The sequence below is a fragment of the Anolis carolinensis genome, chromosome 1, assembly GCF_035594765.1.
Source record: "Anolis carolinensis isolate JA03-04 chromosome 1, rAnoCar3.1.pri, whole genome shotgun sequence".
Lineage (NCBI taxonomy): Eukaryota > Metazoa > Chordata > Lepidosauria > Squamata > Dactyloidae > Anolis > Anolis carolinensis.
In genome coordinates, this window is record NC_085841.1 from 355,766,481 (window position 1) to 355,785,810 (window position 19,330).

Genomic DNA, 19,330 nt, shown 5'->3' on the forward strand with positions numbered 1-19,330 from the left:
TTTAGCACTATGTAAGTATATACTGTTATATGGGTTACTTTTACTTCTGTTAATACTGCTGGTAAAATACTTGTTACTCTATGTTTTGTTTTAGATAGAAATTCTTTGTTGCTGAGTTTAACAACTCCTGAAGAAGGGGTTTTCCCCTGAAACAGGGTCAAAAATACCCGGGACCCCTGTAGAGAATTGGGACTTTATTTGTACTTTACTTTTGAAGACTTTTTTGAGAGCGGTGCTCCATCATTATTTTCTTCAATCAAATATACAGCAACTTTTTGACAATCGTTCGTTTGTGTGTATAGATACTCTACAAGTATTCTGGGACTTTGTATAGTAACTTAGCCATATCACTATGGATGACTGGCTCGGTACATTGAGCTTTGATAAAGAAGATATTATGTCTCTTACTAAAAACAGGTCGGTCATTGACCATGTACCAGCAGCTGAGTCCTCCCAGACCAGCAATTTACTTTATGATTTAGAAAAATTGAAAAAAAGAAACATTCGTTTGGATCTCCATGCATCCACATTAGCTGATTATATAAAACACAATATGATCCCCAGAGGATTAAGGATATATAAACCACCTGGCATGTTCAAAGAAGATAAAGATTTTTTACAACAATGGGTTAAAATTTTAAACAAATGTTCCTTGGATCTGATGGCATTATTGATTATGAAATCCAATGCCACCATTAAGGATGGAGAAAATAAAATTACCAATCTCATGGAAAACATTACGAAAGATACAACCTCTGCTACCATGTTGGAGACTCTTGACAAAAAATGTAGTGACCTGTACAATCAGGTGAAGGAATTTAAAATTAAAAAGTTTGAAAGAGATCGTCATGATTACCAGTCCAATCGAGTCTACCCATGGTTATTGGACAAAGATCAAGTTTCCTCTAAGAGAAAAGTCAGATTCCATCCTCAATTTACAGACTCCTCTACCGAGGAAGACCCAGGAAGGACAACTGAAAGCTCTGAAGTCTCTGACTCACCACCTTTAAGAAGATCCTCCAGACATAAGAATAGGACTCTACCATCATCCTCATCCTCAACTTTTTTTCCAAGGGACCGAAATCGGAGACACCGAACCTGATTGTTAATTTATCCGATTATAAGTTATCTGATGTAGAAAGGTCAATAGTAAACAAAGGTCTATCATTTGTTCCCACCCCTAAATTTAATGCATTTCGAGCACGAATAGATTTATTCAAGCTATTTAGAACCATCCGCTTAAGAGACATGTTTAAAGACAGCATATCCAACACAACCACAGATCCTTTCAAACCCAAAAGTACCTTCTGCCCTTCCACAGATAACATTTACATTAAATGCTTTGAAAAAGCTGTAGAGAGGGACTTTAACAAGCTAACTACTCGTAGACAACCATACCACTCAAATTTATCAGAATTAGAAAGAACCACTCTGGTCAAATTGAGCAACCTCAAAGAGGTAGTCTGGAAACCAGCAGATAAAAGGGGGAGCTATAGTATTACTTAACAAAAGAGATTATATTAAGGAAGTCAACCTCCAGTTATCAAATAGTAAATTCTACCAACCTATTGCAACAGACCCCACTATACACATTCAGTCCCTTATTAGGGTGGTGTGTCAAGAGGGATTATCCATGGGATTTATCTCTTCTTCTACATTTAAATACTTACAAAATGACTTCCCTAGGATACCTATCTTTTATATTCTTCCTAAGATTCATAAAGGCATCATTCCACCCCCAGGCCGACCTATTATTTCTGGTTCATCTTCTGTATTGGAACCAGTTGCTAAATATCTAGACTCCTTTTGCCAGCCATTTGTCCCTCTCTGTGATTCCTACATTAAAGACACAAAGCACTTCATTAATATCGTAGAAAATCTCAATATTGAGGAGGACAGCATTTTAGTTACGATTGATGTCACCTCACTCTATACTAACATTCCACTAGATGAGGCTCGTACCATTATAGAAAATATCCTTCGTAGGAGAACAAAGTTGCAACCACCTACACACTTCTTGATGGACTTGTTAGATATAGTACTAGAGAAAAATTATTTCCGTTTTCAAAACCAATTTTACTTTCAGACCTTCGGTGTCGCTATGGGAAGTCCGTTAGCTCCATCGATTGCCAATCTATTCATGGCACATTTAGAAAACACTATATTGCTTAATCCATCTTTAAATATGTACTATTCTAATATAATATACTATGGCCGATTCATTGATGATATATTCATAGTATTTAAAACAACTGAAGCCGCAGTAGGATTCTCTAATTGGATTAACACTATACATACGTCTATTAAATTTACCAGTCATCTCAACCTGTCACATATCAATTTTTTAGATGTTACTGTGTATAAACATCATAACAAACTGTTGGTCAAGAACTTCAGAAAACCATCAGATAAGAATTCTTTTCTTCATTATAACAGCTTCCACCACTTTGGTTTAAAGACCAATCTTCCATTTTCACAACTACTTAGACTAAAGCGTAACTCAAGCTCTAATGAACACTTCATTCATGAAAGCCTGACCTTAAGCCAGGAGTTTAGAAGTAGAGGCTATCCTAAACATGTCATCAAAAAGGCATTAATTAAAGCTGAAAAAACTGATAGAACCACCCTACTGAAAGAATCTGCTAAACCAACTAAAAATCAAATTATCTGGACACAAGAATTATCACATTACTCCAAACACATAATCCAAATTATAAAAAAACACTGGCATCTTCTTCAAGATATTTCAGGTTGCGATAAATTACCTATTTTTGGAAACAGGCGTACTAAAAATATTAGAGAATATTTAATCCATACAGATTTAACCACTCCTATTAGTACACCAAAGAGCACCCTGAGAGGCCATTATCCTTGTGGTCACTGTAAGTGTTGTCCTCAATCTTGGAAGACTAAGGAGATATATAATCATAGGAACAAAGTGGGCACCACACTAAAACATTTTTCTACTTGTAATAGCAACAATGTAATCTACCTCTTGACATGTGACTGTGATCTCTGGTATATTGGAAAAACAACCAGATCCTTGAGAATCAGAATCTCTGAACATAAATCCAGAATCAAAAATTTATCTACAGAATCTCTTTTATATTCACACTTCACCCAATACAAACATTCACCTACCTCATTTAAATTTTGTGTTCTGGAATGCATCTCTCAAAAACCTTTCATGGACTTGGAAAAACTATTATCCCAAAGGGAAATGTACTGGATCTTTAAGTTTAAAACCTTTTCCCCTCAGGGACTTAATGAATCACTTAATTTTAGCTGTTTCCTTTAAACCTTCAAGTACTCTTTAAAAACCCTTGAGTGAACCTCCAGAATTACTCGCAGTTGAAATCACCACAAGCAGAGTCACTTAGTGAAAGCATTTAGCACTATGTAAGTATATACTGTTATATGGGTTACTTTTACTTCTGTTAATACTGCTGGTAAAATACTTGTTACTCTATGTTTTGTTTTAGATAGAAATTCTTTGTTGCTGAGTTTAACAACTCCTGAAGAAGGGGTTTTCCCCTGAAACAGGGTCAAAAATACCCGGGACCCCTGTAGAGAATTGGGACTTTATTTGTACTTTACTTTTGAAGACTTTTTTGAGAGCGGTGCTCCATCATTATTTTCTTCAATCAAATATACAGCAACTTTTTGACAATCGTTCGTTTGTGTGTATAGATCTTCACTTTGCTTGACATATTCTGCCAGGGCATGTTCTTCTTCTTTGACTGCTTGTTTTACTTGTAGGAGTCCTCTGCCCCCTGATCTTCTAGGCAGATATAGCCGGTCAACATCACTGCGAGGGTGCAGTGAATGATGAATGGTCATGAGTTTTCTTGTTTTTCTGTCCAAATTGTCCAGTTCCATCTGTGTCCAGTTTATGATGCCAGCAGTATATCTTATGACAGGTATGGCCCAGGTGTTTATGGCCTTGATGGTGTTGCCTCCATTGAGCTTGCTTTTGAGAATTTTTCTGACCCTTTGTGTGTATTCTTTGCTGACCACAGTTTTCACATGTTCATGCTTGATGTTGTCCAGCTGTAGTATGCCCAGATATTTATAGGCCTCTGGCTGGTGACACTTTATTGTTTGGCCATTGGGCATATTTATGCCCTCACTTTCAATGATTTTTCCCTTCTTCAATGCCACTGTCGAACATTTGTCCAAACCAAACTCCATGTTGATATCAGTGCTAAAAATTCGGACAGTGTTGGTCAGAGACTGAATTTCAGTTTCTGTTTTCCCATATAGCTTCAGGTCATCCATGTACATCAAATGTGAAATTTTGTGAGAATTCTTAGATGTTTGGTAGCCGAGATTTGTTTTTTGTAAGATTGTTGACAGAGGGATCATGGCAATAATGAAAAGCAGAGGGGACAATGAATCTCCCTGGAAAATTCCTCTTCTGATGTTGACAAGTCCATAGCTTTCATTTCCAACAAACAGTTCAGTTTTCCAGTGCTCCATCATGTTTTCAATGAAGGTGCCAACGTTTTTACAAATCCCGATGGCGTCCAGGCACTTGATGATCCAGCTGTGTGGGAGTGAGTCAAAGGCCTTTTTGTAGTCAATCCACGTCATGTGAAGATTAGCTTTTCGGCTCTTACAGTTCTCCAGGATCATTTTGTCAATCAATAACTGGTCTTTTGTGCCCCTGCTTTTCCGTTTGTTGCCTTTCTGTTCATCTGGCAAGATGTTATTTTCTTCAAGATAGTCTTGAATTCTGTCAGCTATGATGCCAGTCAGTAGTTTAAACATAGTGGGCAGACACGTTATTGGCCTGTAGTTTCCTGGTGCTGCTCCTTTTGTTGGATCCTTTTGTATCAGGTATGTTCTTCCAGTTGTTAGCCATTCACTGATACTTCCTTTCTGCAGCATCTCATTGAATTGTTGGGCCATTTTTCCATGTAAACTAATCAGATGTTTGAGCCAAAATCCATGAAGTTGATCACTACCAGGCGATGTCCAGTTCTTGACTTTTTGCACTCGTTTGCTGATCATTTCAGTTGTTATTTCCATCAGTTCCATTTTGTTCTGTGAGAATTTTCCTTCAAACTCCTTTATCCACCCAGCGTTTTTGTTGTAGTTTTTATTGTTTTCCCAAAGTTCTTTCCAGAACTTCGTTGTTGCAGTTTTCTCTGGTTTTATGGTTACTGTGTCTGTTGTTTGGTTCAGACTCTGGTAGAACCGTCTTTGGTCTGATTGAAACAGTTGATTTTGTCTGTACTGGATGATTCTGGCTTCATACCTTTCAATTTTTCTGGCTGTTGCTGTAATTTGTTCTTTCACGATCTCCAAAGCTTCTTCAATTTTTCTGGTGTTCAGCCAGTACTTTCGGATCAGGTATTGCTTGATTTTGTCATTCTTCAGTTTCTTCTCTTTCATATTTTTCAGGTTACTTGCATCTGATCTAAGCTTTTTGATTTTCAACTCCAGCCTGACCTTCCACTTTGGTTTTCCAGTCGATTTTCTTTGGGGCTGCCTTGGTTGTAGGAGCCCAAGCTCTTCTGTTACTATCACTGCTGCACTATAGGCATACTGGTTTGTTTGTTCAATTGATGTTATTTGGACAGTGGAGAGTACTGCATTCACATCTTTCATGAGAGGCGCCAGGTGTCTCTTGGGCACTGTTTTTAGAGTTGGGAGCCGCTGTCTTATTGCATTTGCTGCAGCATGAGCCATGATCTTATCCTTGAGCTCTTGTTGTCTTGCTGTCAAGGTTCCTGGTGGTTCAGCAGATGTTTCAAGTGCTGGTTCATCAAATTCTTGCAAAAGCTCCACACTTTCTTCTGGTTCAATCTGTTCCACCATTCCAAGTGTTGCTGGAGTCTCTGCTGCTGTCTGTGCTGTGGTCTGATGGTAATTTACTTTGCAAATTTTCTGGATTTCTTCAAGTTCAACTTCACTGAACACTTTGTTTCTGATTATGAATCTTCGTTGGTCAGCCAGTCGGGGTTCTGTTATCTGTGAGTCAGGATACTCTTGTTTCCACAGTTGATGCATCCTTTTTTGGTAGCCACGCCTTTGAGGTTCAGATTTGTAGTAGCATTTCATAATTGTGCGGTTTTCTGGCATTGTGTATTTCTGCCGCTTCTGTGACTGTTCATTTGGGTTTTGATGATTCCGTAGCCCACTTGTCGATGGATGTCCAGAATCAGCAGCATCCACCGCGGTCCTTTTTATCCTGGGCGACGACCGAGCCAGTATAGACTTCGTTTGGGTTTGATTCTCCATAATGCTAATGGGTTAGGTGCTCTTAGTTCTGCTCCTCAGCTGAGGCCTCTCTGGCTTGGTTGGACCTGCCGGTAGTTACACTACCGCCAGCACAGCCCTCAGTCATCATTGGAGCAGGTAAGCCCCCCCACCACGTCAAGGTGGCACCTGCGGAGGGGTTATTATTATTATTATTATTATTATTATTATTATTATTATTATTATTATTATTATTATTGGAGGGAGGGCCATTGGTGTCTCCTGAGTAGTGAAAGCTATAGCTATTTGTGCAAATGGGAACTTGTCTGTGTAAGTGGACACCCCAGCCACACACACATACACATTTTCACTTGTGTATAGATGTTGTCATTCTCACTCCTTAGTTACCCTTTTGTGGTTGGATGCACTCATTTTGCAGGATTGAGCAAGAACTTTGCAAGTAAGCTGCCCAATTATGCCTATTGCACTGAATTAATTTGGCAAAAAAGTGGACCAACGAATAATAACCTTGATAACCATCAAAGTCTTGTCTTAAATTAACTCTGATTTATTTCCACCACTTCTAGAAGTACTTCTACATTTCACATTACAGTAAGAAAAACAGTTGAATAGCACCCCCTGGCGTTCACTGTTGAGAGCCGCATTCCTCGTTCTGCGCATGCGTGTGCCTCTCCAGTGCCTTGCATTTCTCCCACTAGCTCTCCCTCTGTCGTCCAAAAGGATAGGTTTCATATTCATTCAGAGTCGTATAGACATTTCCGGCTCCCAATCGAAAGCGCGGGCCAAGCGATGTCGTCAAAAGCAACCATTTCCCCTTTGATGGAATTCAAATGAGGACCTGTAGTGATGAATGCATGCTAACTTGACTTGATCTGGTCTCTTTAACTAGAATGTGAAAGGACATGCTGTTCGAGTAGCCACGCCCATTTTCCCTGCTTGGCCAATAGAGTAAACCGCCGTTCTCAACAGCCAATGGGAGGACTTTGCTGAACCCGGAAGGAACGCTGGACACGCGGGGAAGCTGACTGCGCCCTTTTTAACCCGAGCGGAGGTAATTCACGTGTCTGTTGCGCGTTGCACGTGTGAATGCGTTACTTTATGCCTTGTCTTTGGTTTTTTTTTTTTAAAGGAATGTGATACAATTCCTCTTTCCCACGAGAAGGAGTTTCTCTAGGGCAGGGATTGGGATCAACTAGCCTTTAAATAATTATAACAATTCACATTATTTTTGGGGATTGCACGTGCCAAGGTGAGGAATGCTGGGAAATGCAACCCAACGACATCAGGAGGACCATAGGATTCCAACTCTAGAAAGATGTGGATGCTATTAATGTCACTGGAGTTGTATTAATCTTCATCTACACCAGGTATTGGCAAACTTGGGCCCTCCAGGTGTTTTGGACTTCAACTCCCACAATTCCTAACAGCCTACCGGCTGTTAGGAATTGTGGGAGCTGAAATCCAAAACACCTGGAGGGCCCAAGTTTGCCCATGCCTGATAATGCAGTTTGGCACCACTTTAATTGCCATGTCTCAATGCTTTGGGATCCTGGGAGTTGTAGTTTGGGAGACACCCATGCAGACAATTTTGGAATATTTGGGATTTTGGAATATTTCTGAATCTTGATAGATGCTCAACCTATAACATTAGAAGCGAAATTGAGGTTTTGATTCTGTACGTTCTTGTCAGCCAATTATTTCAATGTGAAGTCACATAAAGGATAATTACTTATTCTTAATAGATTTGTGTAAGTACATTTTACCAACCATGGTAGAAGGTGGTCATTTCAAATGGGCAGGATCGCATAGAGGTGGGTTGGAAAAATCAACACACACCATTCTAAAGCTATTAAAAAACTCCACCATGTAATATATGTATTTATTTACTTTGCTGTTTTGCCAAAAAAAACCTCTCAGGGTAGTTAATTCCTCTTCTCTGGTTTACAGTCTAAACCAGACATGAGCAAACTTCAGCCTTCCGGGTGTTTTGGACTTCCAACTCCCACAATTCTAAATAGCCTATTGGCTGTTTGCCTATGCCTGGTCAAAATTAAAGCAAGGCGTATAAGGAGAAAGAGAGGGGGACGGAAATGATGTGCTGCCTTAAATGAACCATTTTGAGGGGAATGCTGGATTAGTTGCTGCAAGTCAACATTTAAGGAGGGAAAGCGGGAGCGTTTTGTTACTTTCTCTCTTGTCAGTTAGACCACATGTGTGAAACTTAAGGCCCACAAGCCAAATTCGACCCTCCATGTCTTTTTCTGTGGCCTCCAAATGTTGGACTACAATTCCTGTATTCCTTATCATTAGACATTATCATGAGTAAAGGTGATGGGAGTTGGGATACAGTCACATCTAAAAGGCTGCAGTTTGTTCTGTTGAGTCAGCAGAGTGGGTTTTGTATTTAGATACAACGCTTGTGGATTTGATGTCTGAGTTTAAAGTGTCCTTCAAGCCCCAGGTGCTGTTGGGTTGCAATTCCCATTGTCTCCAGTCCACATGGCTAATAATAATAATAATAATAATAATAATAATAATAATAACTTTATTTTTATACCCCGCCCCATCTCCCCGAAGGGACTCGGGGCGGCTTGGCCCGATAAAACAAACAAAACAGTAACAAAGCAATAAAACAATTATCCCAGTAAAAAACATCAACATCAATAAAAACAATCATTAAAATCAACAAGCAGGATACAGTGTTAAAAACAGGAGACTAATTCGTAGATCCCAGGCGAGATGCAGAGTGTTACGAAATGGGAAAAGGAAATTTCACAGTTGGACAATAAAGTGCGGTATAAAATGGCAAAAAAACAACAATGGGACTATTATGGAATGGACAGATAGATCAATCCAGCAACAACTAAACATCGAAGGCCTTTTGGAACAGCCAGGTTTTTAAGCTCTTCCGGAAGGAGAGGAGGGTAGGGACCTGCCTGATCTCTCTAGGTAGAGAGTTCCAAAGCCGGGGGCCCACGACGGAGAAGGCCCTCTCTCTCGTCCCCACCAACCGTGACTGTGAGGGTGGTGGGAGCGAGAGAAGGGCCTCCCCCGACGAGCGAAGAGAACGTGCGGGTTCATAGGGGGAGATGCGGTCTCTAAGGTAGGTGGGTCCCAAACCGTTTAGGGCTTTGTAGCTGCACCTTGAATTGGGCCCGGAAAGTAAATGGCAGCCAGTGAAGCTCCTTAAACAGAGGCGTTGAACGCTTACCTACTTACATACTTAGGCGATCCCTTGTTGTTCGAATATGATGGCTTCTAAGTGCAGTGTCTTGGCATTGGATTTGTAGGTGACTGTGAAGCCCTATTCTTGACCTGCATGTTCTTCCACAGTGAGGACATCAGTTTCCAGATGGAAGGTGGTCCCGGTCAGGGTTGGCTTGACGCTCCTTCCTCTTGGCATGTTTCTCCCTTTTGCCCTCCATTGGTACCTCTTCAAATTCCACAGCACTGCTGATCACAGCTGATCTCCAGTTAGAACACTCAAGGGCCAGGGCTTTCTAGTTCTCGTTGTCTATGCCACAGTTTTTAAGGCTAGCTTTCAGCCCATCTTTAAATCTCTTTTCCTGCCCACCAACATTCCGTTTTCTGTTCTTGAGTTGGGAGTAGAGTAACTGCTTTGGGAGACGGTGATTGGTCATTCGGACAACATGGCCAGTCCAGCGGAGGTGATGGCGTATGAGCATCTCTTCAATGCTGGTGGTCTTTGCTTCTTCCGGCATGCTGAAATTGGTCGGTCCGCCTGTCTTCCCAAGAGCTTTGCAGGATTTTTCGGATCAACACTGATGGAATTGTTCCAGGAGTTGAGTGTGACGTCTGTAGGCAGTCCATGTTTTGCTGGCGTATAGCAGGATTGGGAGGACAAAAGCTTTATAAACAAGCACCTTGGTATCTCTACAGATGTCCCAATCCACATAGCAGGTAATAATCAGAAATGATGACAACCTGAAAACATGGCTATGTGCCCAGGCTTTGGAAGATTAAATGATAAAGATGACCCGGACTGATTTACGGCTACAGCACGAGGATTTTGGATGAACAGATTTTTAACCATATGTTATATATTTTTATATTGTTTTAATTGTTTTATTGGATTTTCATTGCTATGTTTTGATTATGTGTAGGCATCGAATTGTTGCCAATTGTGTACGCCAACCTGAGTCCCTTCAGGTGAGAAGGGCAGGATATAAATGTTGGAAGTAATAATAAAATCTGGGAACCAAAATTGCATAAAAACTAAAGAGCACCGGCCACTATGTAAAACAGCTATAGATGGCCCATTGTATCCACAGATTCTTTGTCCATCGATTCAACGGCCTTTGGAGACGAACATGGGGCTGATGTGTCCCTCGATGAAAATGAGTTTGACAGTCCTTGTCTACTGAAATCCTCTATGTGACATAAAAGTATCTTTATTGTAAGAGTTTTCCTGTTAGCAGCAGATGCAGAGTGAAATGGGAAAGTTATAACAAGATGGCAGCGTATGACACGGCTTGCCATATTTTCTTGCATAATAGTTGCCACTGTGTAATAGTCACACTCCCATTTTTGGGATTGTAAAATTGGTATTTTGCAGCTCCTTGCATAATAGTTGCATCTTTCATTCACTCCTCCATATCTGCCCCTTTTCCTTGGAGCTGCTGGCCAAATGAAGCCCTGTAGTTGCACCCCCTTTTTTGGCCAAAAAAGGGATAAAAAGTGAGACTTATGCAATGAAATACAGTATTACAAGTAATATCCATTCTTTTTCACAATACTTCTGGTTGTCCATATTTCTGGGCTTAATTTGTGTGGGTCTTATTACAGTAGAGTCTCACTTATCCAAGCTAAACGGGCTTGCAGAAGCTTGGATAAGCGAATATCTTGGATAATCAGGAGTGATTAAGTTAAAGCCTATTAAACATCAAATTAGGTTATGATTTTACAAATTAATCACCAAAACATCATGTTATACAACAAATTTGACAGAAAAAGTAGTTCAATACGCAGTAATGTTATGTTGTAATTACTGTGTTTATGAATTTAGCACCAAAATATTATGATATATTGAAAACATTGAGTACAAAAATGGCTTGGATAATCCAGAAGCTTGGATAAGCGAGGCTTGGATAAGTGAGACTACTGTATTAGTGGATCTGAGTAATATGTTCTCTCTGGAAATCTTTAGATCCAGATTTCTAAAGAGAATTAGAAATCTCTCTAGCAGTTGTAGATATTGGATCATCTTCTGGTACCATCTTGGAGACCTTGATATTTTAGAAAGGTGTTATCTCAGGTTTTTTAAAAAAATAGGGTTTTTTTTTAATTTGGAGTTTTGTTTTTTTTTTTACTTTCAGGTGGTTCTATGTCCCTAACCCCAGTAAAAGTAGAGGGCTGTGATTCTACTTTAATTGCCATGGTTCCATCCTTGAGCATTGGATTACGGCTCTAGAGATGAGGGTTCAAATCTCTGCCCATCCATAGAAGCCACCTAGGCCAAGTCACACTCTCTCAGCCTCAGAGGAAGGCAATAGCAAATCTTTTCTGAACACTTGGCATGAAAGCCTTTGATAGGTTGGAAATGACTTGAAGGCATACAACATGTTAGTCTACATATTCAGCAATTGAAATTTATTCAGTTATGGAGCCGCTAAACACAACTTTGGTTATTTCCTGTATAAGTACGATATACAGTAGAGTCTCACTTATCCAAGCCCCGCTTATCCAAGCCTCTGGATTATCCAAGCCATTTTTGTAGTCAATGTTTTCAATATATTGTGATATTTTGGTGGTAAATTCGTAAATACAGCAATTACAACATAACATCACTGCGTATTGAACTACTTTTTCTGTCTAATTTGTTGTATAACATGATGTTCTGGTGTTTGATTTGTAAAATCATAACCTAATTTGATGTTTAATAGTATTTTCCTTATTCCCTCCTTATTATCCAAGATATTCGCTTATCCAAGCTTCTGCCGGCCTGTTTAGCTTGGATTAGTGAGACTCTACTGTACATTTATTAGATGAACTAGATAGGGAACACTGTTGTTGTTGGTATTGCTGTGTCATCATCTCTTATGTTTAGCATGGCCTGGAGTAGCAGCTGTCAGTCTGATATGTCCGGGATCCTGTCTCTTCTTGTTCAAGTGGATTGGAGAAGTCACTTAGCCTTTAGCTGTAATCGCTGAACTAGACTTAATCTGCGTCTCAGAGTTTTCATGAGGACAGACCTGAGTCGCCTTATGCACCAAAGATGTTCCGTTAATGATTCAGCCGATCCCTATCTCTCCATCTCCAGCAGTATTTTCCTCTCAACCTTTCAGCCAGATCTATTGCTTCCTCATTGTTTCAAAGTCTCCTCTTATTGCCGAAATCACCCCTATGTTTTGTTTATGGTGTGGCATGTGCCTGAAATATTTACAAATGGCCACGATGAGATGGTGAAGTCTGCCATCAAAGTGTCTGATATGCAGAGAAAGCAAATTGCTTTGATATAGATAAGAGAGAGATTTGCTTATCGTAATTGGGGAAAGCTTTAATGAGCATGGCATATGGTTGATAGTCACGTCAATTGCTATATTCTTGCAAAAAGATCTTAATATTCCTATTTTTGTGTAGGATTGGAATGAACATGAGGATGAACTCTGAAGATTAACCCTTTGGTTAATCCATTACATCCCCAATGCTTCCAGATTTGAGGGGTAAGTACGTATTTCATTAATATCAAGGGCCATCCAGTCCAACCCCCTGCCATGCAGGAAAGAAAACACAATCAAACCACTTTTGACAGATGCCCAATTCATTATTAATCAAGTGATGCGTGTTGGAAGAAAAATGTTGAAGTTTTCATACTGCTTCTTTTAAAATCCAAGCTAGATGCGACTGGCCTGGGAAGGGATTTTGGAGTTGTGGCCAGTAGTTCAATGAAAACATTGCCCCATTGAGTACCCCCATCCCCAAACTATAGTCATCCCTGCACACTTGATGGCTTTAGGGGCATAGGACCCTTGTGAAAGCCAAAGACCATGGATGAAGACATTGTTAATTTTTTTATCTGAGAGAATACCTTTTTAGGAATTTCTGGGAATTTCCAGCATGACTCTGTAGAATCATATTGGAGAGGTGTTCTCTCTGGAAATTTCTAGGTCTTCTAATGTTACTACAATATATTTTAATATGCAAATGTTTTAATAAGTGCTTTTATGGATGTATTTTAACTATATTATGCTCCACTCCAAGCCATAAGGAGAGGATGGTAATAAATGAAATATTGTCATTGTTATTATTATTGGGTTGCTGTGAGTTTTCCTGGTTGTATGGCCATGTTCCAGAAGCATTCTCTCCTGACATTTCACCCACATCTATGGCAGGCATCCTCAGAGGTTGTGAGGTCTGTTGGAAACTAGGCAAGAAGGGTTTTATATATCTGTGGAAAGTCCAGAGTGGGAGAAAGAACTCTTGTCTGTGTCAGGCAAGTGCAAATGTTGCAATTGGCCACCTTGATTAGCATTGAATAGCCTTGCAGCTTCAAAGCCTGGCTGCTTCCTGCCTGGGGGAATCCTTTGGCGGAAGTTTACCTTGGAGTCAGCCATAGTAAGATGAGGTAAGAAATAAACATCATTATGATGATGATAGATAGATAGATAGATAGATACTGTGCATTATTTTACATACAATTTTCACCACTACATTTTTTATAAATAATATGGAAGGCATAAGTATAGGAACACCTTGTTCTAAAGGTTTTTTCCCCATTCCAAAAGGAATGTGCTATAATGCAGGTTTAAAAACTGTTCAGAGAAAACAAAGAAAAAGCTTGTTTCTCAATTTTCTCCTATTTTTTTTTAAAAACTTATAACATGCATACAGTCCCCACTATGTATCCAGGGATTCTACATCCACAGATTCAGCCATCAGTATCCACACACACACACATACACACACACACACACACACACACACACACATATTAAACCAAAAAACAAATGTTAATTTTGCCATTTGATATAAAGGACATAATTGTATATAGCACTATGTAATGATTTTTGTTCCTGGGTTATAAATGTCATTTCCTAATTGGGTTTGTCAAAAAAAATCATGGATAAAGTTTATTAAACTGTGAAAACTTTGTTTTGTGAGACATCCTGCAGCACATTTTGCTATAGTTTTTCAATGAACATCTCATGGAGTTTCAACCAATTCAACGGAGCCCCTGGTGGCACAGTGGGTTTATTATTTATTTATTTATCTACAGCATTTATATTCCGCCCTTCTCACCCCGAAGGGGACTCAGGGCGGATCACATTACTCATATAGGCAAACATTCAATGCCTTTTAACATAGAACAAAGACAAACAAACATAGGCTCCAAGCGGGCCTCGAACTCATGACCTCCTGGTCAGTGATTCATTGCAGTGATTGATTGCAGCTGGCTTGCTCTCCCGCCTGCGCCACAGCCCGGGTTGAACCTTGTGCTGGCAGGACTGCTGACCCAAAGGTCATTGGTTTGAATCCAGTGAACGAGGTGAGCTCCCATCTGTCAGCTCCAACTTCCCATGCAGGGACATGAGAGAAGCCTCCCACAGGATAGTAAAACACACCAGAAGCAACTTGCAGTTTTTCAAGTCGCTCCTGACACACACACACACACACACACACAAAATAATTCATCATAGTTTGTGGCAGTTACAAAAAGGAAGTTTTGGGAGTATAACAAATGCTTTCAAAGTTTTTGCCCTGGAGACAACCTAAATTTTGACTTAGCATTACCTCTCTCAACCTTGATAGTGGAGATGTCAAGAAATGTTTGGTCAACCACTGCCATCTACTGGGCTCTTGGAGAATGACATGGGCTTCCTACCATCCTCCATGTCACCATTGAAAATAGCTAGCGTTGATTTGTTTTGCTAAGTTGGGTTTGTATCCGGTTGATGTCCTTGGAGTGGCTCATGCTATTAATAAAACAGAATGTATTATGGGAAACATTGAAGTAGGATCAGGAATAGGCAAGTCCTCGGGTTCCTGTCTAGCCGCATCCTCTTCTTTTTCTTTCTGCAGGGCGTTTGGGAAATCGGCAAAGACACGCAGTATTCTCATCCCTTCATGGGGATGAAATTATCTTAGATTTTGTTTGGGAGCCTCTGCATGATTTTCAGAAAACCAATGGCATTTTTAGAAAACAGGAAGCAATCTTCAGATTACTACTGGTTTTATCACAAGTGCCTAGGATGTTCATTTGGGCAACTCACTGAATGTGCTGCAATTGCACCCCGGTTTAAGCTGTGAAAAAGTAGTGTGTGCCTAACTTAGGACCAAGGTGTATTTGCACTGTAGAATTACTGTAGTTTGACACCAGTTTTAACTCCAAATGCCAGGATTCCATAACATTGAGCCATGGCAGTTAAAGTGGGGTCAAACTGCCTTAATTCTATAGTGTAGATGCACCCAAATCAGTCCAAGGCAGAGGTGGTGACTTGTACAATCTCAATTCACTTTGTTGGTCTTTCCACTGAATTGGTCCCAGATCATAGCTTAGTTTGGATAATGCTTAGTAGGTTGGCTTATATTAAAAGGCCCAGTTCCTCTAAATTATGGGGCGAGACCCTCTAATGATTCAGTATAGTCAACAATAAAAAAGTATGGGAATTATAGTCTGGAAATTTGGTGCAGCATAGATTTTATCACCCATGCTATCAATATGTGCCTCCCAGATGCTGGTCTTTGGACTTTATCTCCCGGAATCCCTGATCACTGGGACTTCTGGAAGCTATAGTCCAAAACAACTAAATTAAAGTTTGGGAATTTGTATTATAAATGATATTTCCAGTGGACACTTAATCTTTTGGGATTGCTCAGCATGGACACTTCTTTTTGGGTCTTGTTTTGTGAGAGGAGGTCAATCTGTTGTATTCTACTTATGATTTTTAGGGTAAAGACCCTCTCCCAAATGCTGTTGCTTGTCTCTTGGCTTCTCTGTAGTTATGTTTTAATTTTTTTAAAGTTATGTTTTGATTGCAGACCGGTTATCATCCTCCAATTCAGTCTTAGGAGTGGTATTGCATTTCATCAATTTTAAGACACTGATTTTAGTACCATGAATAAAAGGAATCTTTCATTGTGTGTGTGTGTGTATACACACACACATTATATATACTCCAAAGCTTTAGGTGCTCTTACTGCCTATTACAGGGAAAACCAGCTGATTCCTAATCCATCTAACACAGACATGTGCCTTTCACCTTAAGAACAGACAAGCATCTCGAGCTCTGAGGATTACCTGGGAATGAATCCCACTGGAGCATTGCAGCACACCAAAATACTTGGGAGTTACCCTGGACCATGCTCTGACTTACAAGAAGCACTGCTTGACTATCAAGCAAAAAGTGAGTGTCAGAAATAATATCATATGAAAGCTGACTGGCACAACCTGGGGATCACAAGCTGGCACAGTGAAAACATCTGCCCTTGCACTTTGCTACTCGGCTGCTGAATATACATGCCCAGTGTGGAACTCATCTCATCATGTTAAAACAGTGGATGTGGCTCTTAATGAGACATGTTACATTATCACAAGATGTTCACGCTCTACACGGCTGGAGAAATTATACTGTTTAGCCGGTATTGCACCATCTGATATCCGCTAAAGAAGTTAACAGCCAGCAATGAAGGACCAAGGCGTTGACATCTCTGGCCCACTCCCTGTTCGGATATCAGCCAGCATGCCAATGCCTTAAATCAAGAAATAGTTTTCTAAGATCTACAGAGATTTTTGCAGGAACACCTCACTAAGCGAGCATCCAAAAGTGGTAGGTTAAATCCCAGAACCTCAATCGATGACTGATACCAGATGAGAAACTCCCTTCTGTGCACATAGAAGAATGGACGACCTAAACGGCACTGAACAGACTGAGCTCTGGCACCACAAGATGCAGAACCAACCTTATGAAATAGGGACACAAAGTGGACTCCATGATATGCGAGTGTGGAGAGAAGAGCAAACCACAGACCACTCACTACAATGCAGTCTGATCCCTGCCACATGCACAATGGAGGACCTTCTCATAACAACACCAGAGGCACTCCAAGTGACCAGCTACTTGTCAAAGGACATTTAGAATAATGCCAAGTTTTTAACTTTGTGTTTTTAAATACATTACAACTGTACCCTCGAATTGTTTCTGATAAATAAATAAATATATACACACCATACACTTGTCATATATGATGCTCCCTGTTTTGCGAAATGGGCCGAAAGTGCATCTTACAATTGATGAAATAGAATATTTTTATTTGTATGCCACTTTGACTTTGATGTTTAGGGAAGCAGAACCACTTATCCATGTTTGAAATAAATGTGAAGCCTGGCCTTTTCTTAACTTGCGCATTAGGAGCCAGCAGGTGTCCGGTAACCTTTCTACTCCTTTCTTCGAAGGCAAGAGAACCGCCTGTCTCCATGACCGATTCCAGCGGCGCTGAGCAAATTGGTTGCCAGTCGTGTCGCTTCTTCAGGTTCCCATTGCCTTGGAAACCTGGCTTATATAATAAATGTGCATTAGTGGGGGGAATTGCAGGATCGCTGGAAGGAAGGCCCAGCTGGGGAAATAATTCGATGCAGAAAATGAGTCACGCTCTCAGACTTTTTTTAAGGATCATGGTTTTTTCAGGAGGGTGGAGATGTCACTGCCAACCTTAGCGATCGTTTTAACCTGATGGTTAAAGCGGTTCTTTCCTGGAAATAATTCAGAAGGTCTCGAAACGCTCCATTGTTGACCTTTCCAAAAATGGCATCTAAATGTCAGACAACTTTTCCTTTCTAATTTTCCCTTTGTAGTGGTGCTGCAAATATTTGTCTTCTGGACTCTACAGGGGAATACTGCTAAATGCAAACTCGTGAGTGGTTCTGAACATGAGGATTTGCACTTTAGGGGCAAGAAGCTCTTTCCCTGTAGTTTGAATTCGTTGCTTTGTGTCCTTGGATGTATCTACTCTGTAGAATGAATGTAGTTTGACAACACTTCAAATGCTGTGGCTCAGTGCTATGGAATTGCGGGAGTTGTAGTTTTACAAGCTCCTTAGCCTTCCCTGCCAAAGAGTGCCTCATCAAAATACAAATCCTAATATTCTATATATTGAGCAATGGCAGTTAAAGTAGTGCCAAACTGCATTAATCATAGAGTGTACACCAGGCATGGGCAAACTTCGGCCCTCCAGATGTTTTGGACTTCAACTCCCACAATTCCTAACAGCCTACCGGTTGTTAGGAATTGTGGGAGTTAAAGTCCAAAACACCTGGAGGGCCGAAGTTTGCCCATGCCTGGTGTACATGCATCCTGATTCTCTGGAGCATCCAAAAACAAGCAGGCTTCATCTTCAATACGACATCCCTTCAAATATTTAAACATTGTCACCTCTTGACCTTATGATCTCCAGGGTAAACACACCCAGCTCCCTAAGCCTCTCCTCAGAGGGATTTATGGTTTCCAGACCCATGATAATTTTGGTCATCTTTCTTTGAACACGTTCAAACTTGTCATGTTTCTTGAGATGCTTTGCCCAAAACTGGACACAGCGTTATTCTAGATGAAGTCTGACCAAAGCAAAACAGAGTAGGACCATGACTTTCTTGGATTTAGACTCTGTACTCCTCTTGATGCAGCCTAGAATCACACTGGCTTTTTTTAGCACCTTCATCACACTCATGTTCAGCTTCTGGTCTATCAAGACTCCTAGATCTCTTTCGCATGTACTTATTTCAACTCAGGTATCATCCATCCCTATGGGAACCCCAATGGTGCAGCAGATTAAACCACTGAACTGCTGAACTTGCTGACCGAAAGGTCGGTGGTTTGAATCTGGGGAGCGGAGTGAGCTCCCACTGTTAGCCCCAGCTTCTGCCAATCTAGCAGTTCGAAAAGATGCAAATGTGGGTAGATCAATAGGTACCGCTCCAACGGGAAGGTAACAGCGCTCCATGCAGTCATGCCGGACACATGACTTTGGAGGCATCTACGGACATTGCCGGCTCTTCGGCTTAGAAATGGAGATGAGCACCAACCCCCAGAGTTGGACATGACTAGACTTATTGTCAGGGCAAAATCTTTACTTTACCTATCATCCATCCCAT

At 40.5% G+C, this 19,330-nt stretch overlaps 1 protein-coding gene across 4 annotated transcripts in view; it reads left to right on the forward strand.

Moving 5' to 3' along the window:
* Window positions 1-3,313: 3,313 nt before the first annotated feature.
* Window positions 3,314-19,330, forward strand: part of wdr89 (WD repeat domain 89) — a 31,245-nt gene continuing 15,228 nt past the window's right edge. For 2 of the 4 annotated variants that reach the window (XM_062968576.1, XM_062968575.1), the window contains exons 1-3: window positions 3,314-3,399; window positions 7,115-7,276; window positions 12,826-12,908. The gene's annotated coding sequence lies outside the window, so the exon portion shown is untranslated. Of the gene's footprint in view, window positions 3,400-7,114; window positions 7,277-8,783; window positions 10,147-12,825; window positions 12,909-19,330 lie in introns of those variants that run through there. The other 2 variants (XM_062968578.1, XM_062968577.1) reach the window with 2 other exon arrangements.